Genomic DNA, 8,048 nt, shown 5'->3' with positions numbered 1-8,048 from the left:
TTAAGTGCATTTCAATTACAGTCTGATTCTCTGATGTTATTATGCCCCGGCCTCTCTCTCTCTCTCTCTCTCTCTCTCTCTCTCTCTCTCTCTCTCTCTCTCTCTCTCTCTCTCTCTCTCTCTCTCTCTCTCTCTCTCTCTCTCTCCCCTGCAAACTGCTCACCACACACACACACACACACACACACACATTGCTCACCGCTCGCTGGTAGAACAAGCCACGTCTAATGTATACAATTTAATTTCCTTAATTGAGCTAACTCACTTTTCATATCCTAATTTCTGGAATAATCTTTGATTCCTAGCTACTATCCACTGCAGGCAGAGAGCTTTTAATGAAAGGGGGCAGCCCAAAAACATCAAGTATGATTAAATCATCTGCATAACATCTGCATTTATGAGGGTGTTAGCATGCATAGAGCAGGGCTCTTTATCTAGTTTGGGCAATTATCTTCAGTGGCTGTGGAAATAAAATATATTGATATAGATGTGTTTGTGGAGTGGAGTCTCAGCCCCCTGTCCTCTTCTCTACTGGTGACGGTCATGTCATCAGGCTTTGTTTAATAGATAGAAGGACTTTAGCTATTGATACGATGCACTATGGCAGAAGTCTTCTTCTTTAGATAAATGAGGGTTGGTCGGCACTCTTTGTTCTTTGTTTAAGCTGTCTGCATTTATGAGCTATTTGTGAAAGAAGGATCCTCTTCTGGAGGTGTAAGACATCCTGTTTCCCTCTGTGTTGAGGGGAGGGGTAATTGATTTTGCCCCCTTATTCATACACACAAGCGCACGCATGAGCACGCACACATTAACACGCATGGACGCACGCACGCATGCTCACTCAAACATGCACGCACAAACACACACACACATGCAGATGGCTTCCATACCTGCTGGCCTCACACAGTGTCGCTGGCGATCCAGCAGTGAGCCTCCTATCCTCCCAGCCCAGCCCAGCCCAGTCCAGACTGTAAACAGAGAGGGCTGCCTCTCCTCTCCTCTCCTCTCCTCTCCTCTCCTCTCCTCTCCTCTCCTCTCCTCTCCTCTCCTCTCCTCTCCTCTCCTCTCCTCTCCTGTCCTCTCCTCTCCTCTCATTTCCTGTCCTCTCCTCTCCTCTCTCAGAGTCACGGTCACATTAGACCCATTTTTATCAGGAATCACACAATCACACAGCCAGGGTATCAAATGCAAAAATGTTCTCTCTCTCCCCCTCCTTAACCCCCTCTCTCTCCCCCTCCTCCTCGCTGTCATTGCGGTCATCTCTCCGTTAAGAGGGGGTGAGTCAGTAACCTGTCGTTTGGCTCCTCATCGAATAACACACGGTGGCACAGCACGGCTGTCATCACCCTCTGTGTGTGTGTGTATGTGTGTGTGTGTGTGTGCGCAGTGGTGTAAAGTACTTAAGTAAAAATACTTTCAAATACTACTTAAGTAGGTTTTTGGGGGTATCTGTACTTGACTTTACCATTTATATTTTTGACAACTTTTACTTTTACTTCACTACATTCCTACAGAAAATTATGTACATTTTACTCCATACATTTTCCCTGACACCCAAAAGTACTCGTTACATTTTGAATGCTTAGCAGGACAGGAAAATGGTCCAATACATGCACTTATCAAGAGACCATCCCTGGTCATCCCTACTGCCTGTGTTGCGTTCTTCAGATCAAATGACTAGATTATATCCTGGCCGGCTAGCGTTTCTTTCCCCTACATTCTCATGTGCCATATGACTAAGCCTACTGCATGCTGAAAACACATCAGATACAATCAGGAAGCTAGGCTACCGAATTCAACAACATGTACCAGGAGAAATAGAAGAGGTCAAATCTCACTGACTCCTGCTGCTTTGGCGTAGAGGGCGAATTAGTGTAGTGGTGTATGATATATTGATATCCGTTCCACGTTGCTAGTAGCTACGAATGCATGTCATGACAGAGTTGAAGGTACCCTTTAAGAGGTCACTGGTTCGACCAATGGGAGGATGCCCTCACAAGGTCAGCCAATGAGAATGCGTCCTCAGAGGTTAGAGGTCAGGCAGAGGTTGTTTATTTGCTTGTGTGGTCGTAGCGATGCGATGTCATTCATTATGTGTGTGTCTCTGTGGTTGTGGAACAGATGAGTGTCTCTCTGTCTGTAGCTGCATGGGGCCGCGCCCTGCCTGCCTGCGCTAGGCTACACCAGGCTAATTGCTGCAGTGCCATTGTCTTTAAGGCCTCAGCATGTGGCTCCACCGCTAACTGGTGCAGCAACGAGAGGCACATGGATGCACATTGGCAGTGCCCTTCATGTGGCGGCAGTACATTTAGTTTCTGATTACAAGACATCATTTTGTTTTTTCCTTCTCTCAACATTTCTTATTTTTTCATTCTCGCTTTCTCTTTGCTCCTCATGGGTTTGTTGGTTGCTAGTTTTCCACAGGCTGTGCTGTGTTCTAATGTAAAAAGGGAGTGTGGGTTTTCCTTCAGTGGTGCCCACATTCCCCTAACCACGGAACCCTCCCATACAGAACCCTTGTTGCCTCAGCCTCTGTTTTCCCTCATTGTGTGTGACCTCTATTCAGGGTGCGCACATAGCTTACAACCATACACATATACAGTATGGGTTGAATCCCCGAGATTAGAAAGGCGCTGAAAAATACTTGAGGGTAAATATGATTGGTATGTTTAATTAACAAAATGTTATTCAAAGGCTTTCTATTTTTATAGTTAGTGTTTGGATATGTGTGGTTAGGTTAGCATTATTATCTATCCCGTCTGCTCCAATTTGATGGGCCTCAGCTCTATTTTCCCAGCCAAACCTATGAGGACTAGACATTCCTTACTTTAATGTGTAAAATGTTTCTGGCAGCCGCTTGCGTAAAGTCCAGTGCCATCACCCAGCCTCCTCTCTCCTCCTCTCCCTCCTCCCCCTTCTCAGACACAGTTTGGAGAGGGAACTCTTGAATCCTTGACCGCTGTCATTTTGACCTCGACCGACCGAGCGGTGGTGGAGTGCGGTAATCTGACCAGCGCACTCCTCTTCAGACATGAAGCCCCCGGAAGTCCCCTCTGTTGTGCTATTATCAGCTGAGTGTTATTACCCCTCTTTGCACAGGAAAATATGCCTTGATTTCCATTGACCCGGCCCGAATCAATGCTTTTAAAAATCTTAGACACCTTTTACTTAAGAGCAAAGGCATGCATTTTATGTTTTGACATGGTTCTATTGATTTGGACAGGCGGGGAGATGGGGTGGGGGTGGGGCCCGTGTGACCTCTCTTCCTCTCTTCCTCCCATATCGCTCTATCTCTATCTCCCTACCCTCTTTAGCTGCCTCTCTCTCTCTCTCTCTCTCTCGCTCTCTCTCTCTCTCTTCTCGTCTGCCAGTGTCTGGTAACACTGCCATCCTTAATGGCTTTCCAGTGCTCTTCCATCTGCCCTCCCATCCTCTCCTCCCCCCATCCCCCATCTCTCCCTCTCTCAATAGAGCTCTCTTTCTCTCTCTCTCTCTCTCTCTCTCTCTCTCTCTCTCTCTCTCTCTCTCTCTCTCTCTCTCTCTCTGTGCACTTTTTCTTACTAATCAATACTGTGCTCCCCTTCGACACCCCTGTCACTCACATTTGGCCCAGTTGTTAAATTATGGATGAGGCCTCTCACATCACATCTAAAATTTCTATTGTGTTTGTCAATGGCTGATCAATACTTCACCTCCTCTCATCCTCAAAGCTCCCTCTGCTTCTCCTCCTCTTTCATCCTTTGTTTCTTCTACCCACTTTTGTTTGTTTATGATTTTGGTTTCTTCTAATGGAAGGGCTTCTGGGGGCAGCCTGGGCTAAGGGAACGCAGCAATCTGTAGCAGACAAGCAGACAACACACACTGTCATCTTCAAATAAGAGGATACGCCTCTGCTCTCCTCTCTCTCCCCCTGTTCTTATTTATTCCTCCTCTCATCTTTCTCTCTCTCTTTTTTCTCACCAACATGTAGTTAACATGTGTAGACACTGGTTTCAGACAAAATACTGGGGTTTGAAATGTATATGTTGTTGGTTGCTAGGTGTGGATAATGTGGATGATTCCTGTCTGACACAAACACATAGGGTTTCATCCCTGTAGGCAACACTCAGCTCACCTCAGATGGAAACTGTTATCCCTAATAAACACTTGAATATAAGGTGAAATGAAAGACAGAAAGGAAGAATAGAAGAGGAGTGTAAAAAGGTAAACATCCTCTCAGCTGCCAATCCTGTATTTAGTGCTCAGCTCCCTCTGTCACACACACACACACAACACGCACGCTAACACACACCTTCTTCTCTCTCCCTCTTTGAGTCACAGTGGTGTGGGTAATGTAATTGAAGTGGCGTTGGGCTTATGGCAGCCTCAGGCTCAGTTGTGGATTCTGCATGGCCCTGTGCAGCCTGTGATCTAGCCCTGCCTCTCTCTCACGCCAGTCTCACACCAGCCAGCCGGCACCTCCCAGCTGCTGACGAGAGGAACAATGTTGCCCAATAAGTTCAGTCTCTTGTCTCTCCCTCTTTTCCATGACCACTTAACCCCTGACACAGAGCTCTAAGTGAGACTAGGAATGTGTATGCCAGCAGCCTGCCTGCCTGGCCATCCTCAGCTCTGTGCTGAGAGAACATAATCCAGACCTGCTGCTTCTCTCTCTCTGTGCCATTACCTAAAGTAACCAACCAACCACAGTCAGCAGGAAGAGGGTAAATAGCATCTCACCCTATAAGAGAGAGGGGAGTCAGCTCACCCTATAAGAGAGAGGGGAGTCAGCTCACCCTATAAGAGAGAGGGGAGTCAGCTCACCCTATAAGAGAGAGGGGAGTCAGCTCACCCTATAAGAGAGAGGAGAGTCAGCTCACCCTATAAGAGAGAGGGGAGTCAGCTCACCCTATAAGAGAGAGGAGAGTCAGCTCACCCTATAAGAGAGAGGGGAGTCAGCTCACCCTATAAGAGAGAGGAGAGTCAGCTCACCCTATAAGAGAGAGGGGAGTCAGCTCACCCTATAAGAGAGAGGGGAGTCAGCTCACCCTATAAGAGAGAGGGGAGTCAGCTCACCCTATAAGAGAGAGGGGAGTCAGCTCACCCTATAAGAGAGAGGGGAGTCAGCTCACCCTATAAGAGAGAAGGGAGTCAGCTCACCCTATAAGAGAGAGGGGAGTCAGCTCACCCTATAAGAGAGAGGGGAGTCAGCTCACCCTATAAGAGAGAGAGGAGTCAGCTCACCCTAAAAAGAGAGGGAGGAGTCACACATTTTCTACATATTTGTCTATGAAGTATAATGTTTGCTCTACTAGTCTTAAGTGTAGGTGTAATTTGTGCATCTGGATGTTTGTGAATGCTCATCCCCTCTCTAAGTGTCGGTGGTTGAATACACTTTCTAGTAGGGTCCTGTGTGGTGTGTTTAAGTTGTTTGTCTGTGGAGAGTAGTGGCTGGTGATGTGGCTGCTCTGTGTGAGTGTGTGATCTGCTCCCTGTCTGTCTGCACCTCCACAGTCCCACATCAGCCACAGGCCGACCCCTCAACCTTTCCAGGGCCGGGGTGAGAATCTCTTCAGCTCCTCTCAGCTGCCAGGCATGCTCAGCCACACCTTACTGATTTACACCAGAAGCCATGGCTGGAGCCAGGGCCACCGTGGACCCTCTGAAAAACAAACCACTGACAGGCACCAACCACAGGAGTGTGGTGACTCTGTCTCCCCTGATCTGTACCAGGAGCAGGGTCACACCCTCTATGGTATCTACTGGATCCTTACAATGGGGGATTCCTGGTCTAGTTCCTATTCTATTTCCTATTGATCAGAAATCACTTTTTCGTTTTTTTGAGAAGGGCTTTTGAAGTGTCTGATAAGAAATATATGAATGTAGTCAAGCTGAATATTAACAGACTACCTTTAGATTTGTGTCCTAAACAGTTTCGCTTAAATAAAGTCTATGTTTGTTTCTGCAAACACACACTGACATCTAACCAGCACCTCAAGGGATGAACAGAAAGTAAGCACTGAGTTGAGGCGGATTTGATTCATCTGCTGTGATTGTCCTGTTCTTGCTGTACATTTCTTTCTGGTCTGACCTCTTTCATTAGGGGTCACAGCGTCTCTCTTCTTCTCTCTCTCTCTCGCGCTCTCTCTATCCCCTCCCCCCACCCTTTCTCTCTCTCCATCTGCTCTTCCTCTTTAGGGCTGAGTCTTGAGTAAGAAGTGGTGTCATCCTCCACTCCCATCCGTCGGTTGGGATTTGCCTCAGAGCTTCCCGAGACGGCCTGATTTGTGTGACAAACACAAATGCCTTTAAATTCCCTCCGAGCCCCAGCTCCTTACCCGGCTCATACCTTGTAATGAATAATTCACAACCCTCTCGTCTTTCCTTCCTTCTCCCTAGTCCTCTCCCAACGGGAGGAAGGACAGTAGCACACCCCTCGCCTCAGCTGGCACAAAATCCATACGCCACTGACATCTTCACTTCAAATGGCAATTAATAGAACCAGAAGCCGGATCTATTTTCTCTCATAATTGGTCTTAAGGTGACGTGTTAATGATGTCATTATATGGCAAAGTTAATTCAAGTTGTGGGCTGAGTGTGGTTAGGGGAGTTAACGTTTGTAGATTGAAGGTGTCTCTGGGTGCTGTGGACTGGAGCTCTGTACTCCTGACCTAGTACGTGCAGCTAGCTTCTCCACCGGTAATCTCTTTACATTGTTTGTACAAACACACACACACGAGCGCAGACACACATGCATGCGCAAACGCACCCACACACACAAACACACACACAGAGGAAGTGATCACTGTACGCTCTCCTCAATGTTGATCATAGAGATCTATATAAATAACCTCTCTCCAGGAGGACACTTAAGTGTTGCTCTAAGCTGCTTCCTCCTCTACTCAGTCTTTATAAGGCTTCTGCCTCCCTGTCCACTACCACACACCCCAGCTCCAATCCCATGGACTTGAAAGGTGAAACACAGTACAGTATGTGTGACTTTAGAGCAGGTGCATTAGGGTGTATCAGAAGTATCGGCACTAACTACTGGCCTTATCTCTTGTTGTTGTTGTTTGACCCTGGTTACCATGGTGCTGCGTGCATTGCGTACTACGACTCCAGGATGGGATTGTCTTTACGCCACCTCTCTGTCGTGCCGGCGCATTAGCAAGCTCAGCACCTCACGCTGGGGCATGCAAGGGCTGGGCATTTCAGGAAAGCCTGTCCTGTCCACCACTCTGCACCTGTGTGTGTGTGTGTGTGTGGGTGTGTGTGTGTGTGTGTGTGTGTGTGTGTGTGTGTATTTAAGGAGAGCCTGTCCCGTCCTCCACTCCCCTCCCTACCAACTTAACATCCCCACCACCCTGCACCGGCCTGATCCACTACTTAATGGTGAAAAACGAGAGCTGTCATGTCGTAATCGTGTAATAACCGTGCTCGGTGTCGCTTTCCTGCAATTAATGGAGGCGCTGTGACGAGGCTGCATAAATCCTGTCTAAGACTGCCATGGCAGGGGGCATAGCAGGCAGCGCTGTTATACTGGGGGGTGAAGGGGAGGGTGGGGGGGTAGGTGTGTGTGTGTGTTGAAGGGGGTAGAAGCCTGGTGAGGGCTGGGAGGGAGCCACCCCACAAGGCATGCCTTTGTGTGTAGCAGACAGATGAGGTGAGCAGGGCAGGCTGTCACTGAGACAGGACTAATGGCCGAGCCAGCCTGCTCCCACCAAGACCTTAGATTGTTCTAAATCTGTTTGGGTTTGGGCGGTCTGTGACTTAATGAAGTGTTTGGAAAGTTTTGGCGTGTGTGTGTGTGTGTTTGTGTGTGTGTGCGTACACACCATAGCCGTTCACTCAAACGTAGGGACCCTCCTAATGAACATTAGTCCCATTTGACACACACACCGCGTTGTCCCTGTCAGCATCCACCCCCTGCAGACAGCACTGAGGGACAGAATTAGCAGGCAGATTAGATATCCTCCTCAGCTACTTCCTCCTCACACAGTTTATGATCCAGCACCATCACGTAGATGTCAAATCCCACCAAGACCACTGAATACCCTGTTCTCCTTGAG

This window comes from Coregonus lavaretus (genome assembly GCF_964263955.1).
Source record: "Coregonus lavaretus genome assembly, chromosome: 37".
NCBI lineage: Eukaryota > Metazoa > Chordata > Actinopteri > Salmoniformes > Salmonidae > Coregonus > Coregonus lavaretus.
The sequence above is the reverse complement of the archived record's forward strand: the minus strand, read 5'-3'. Positions refer to the sequence as shown.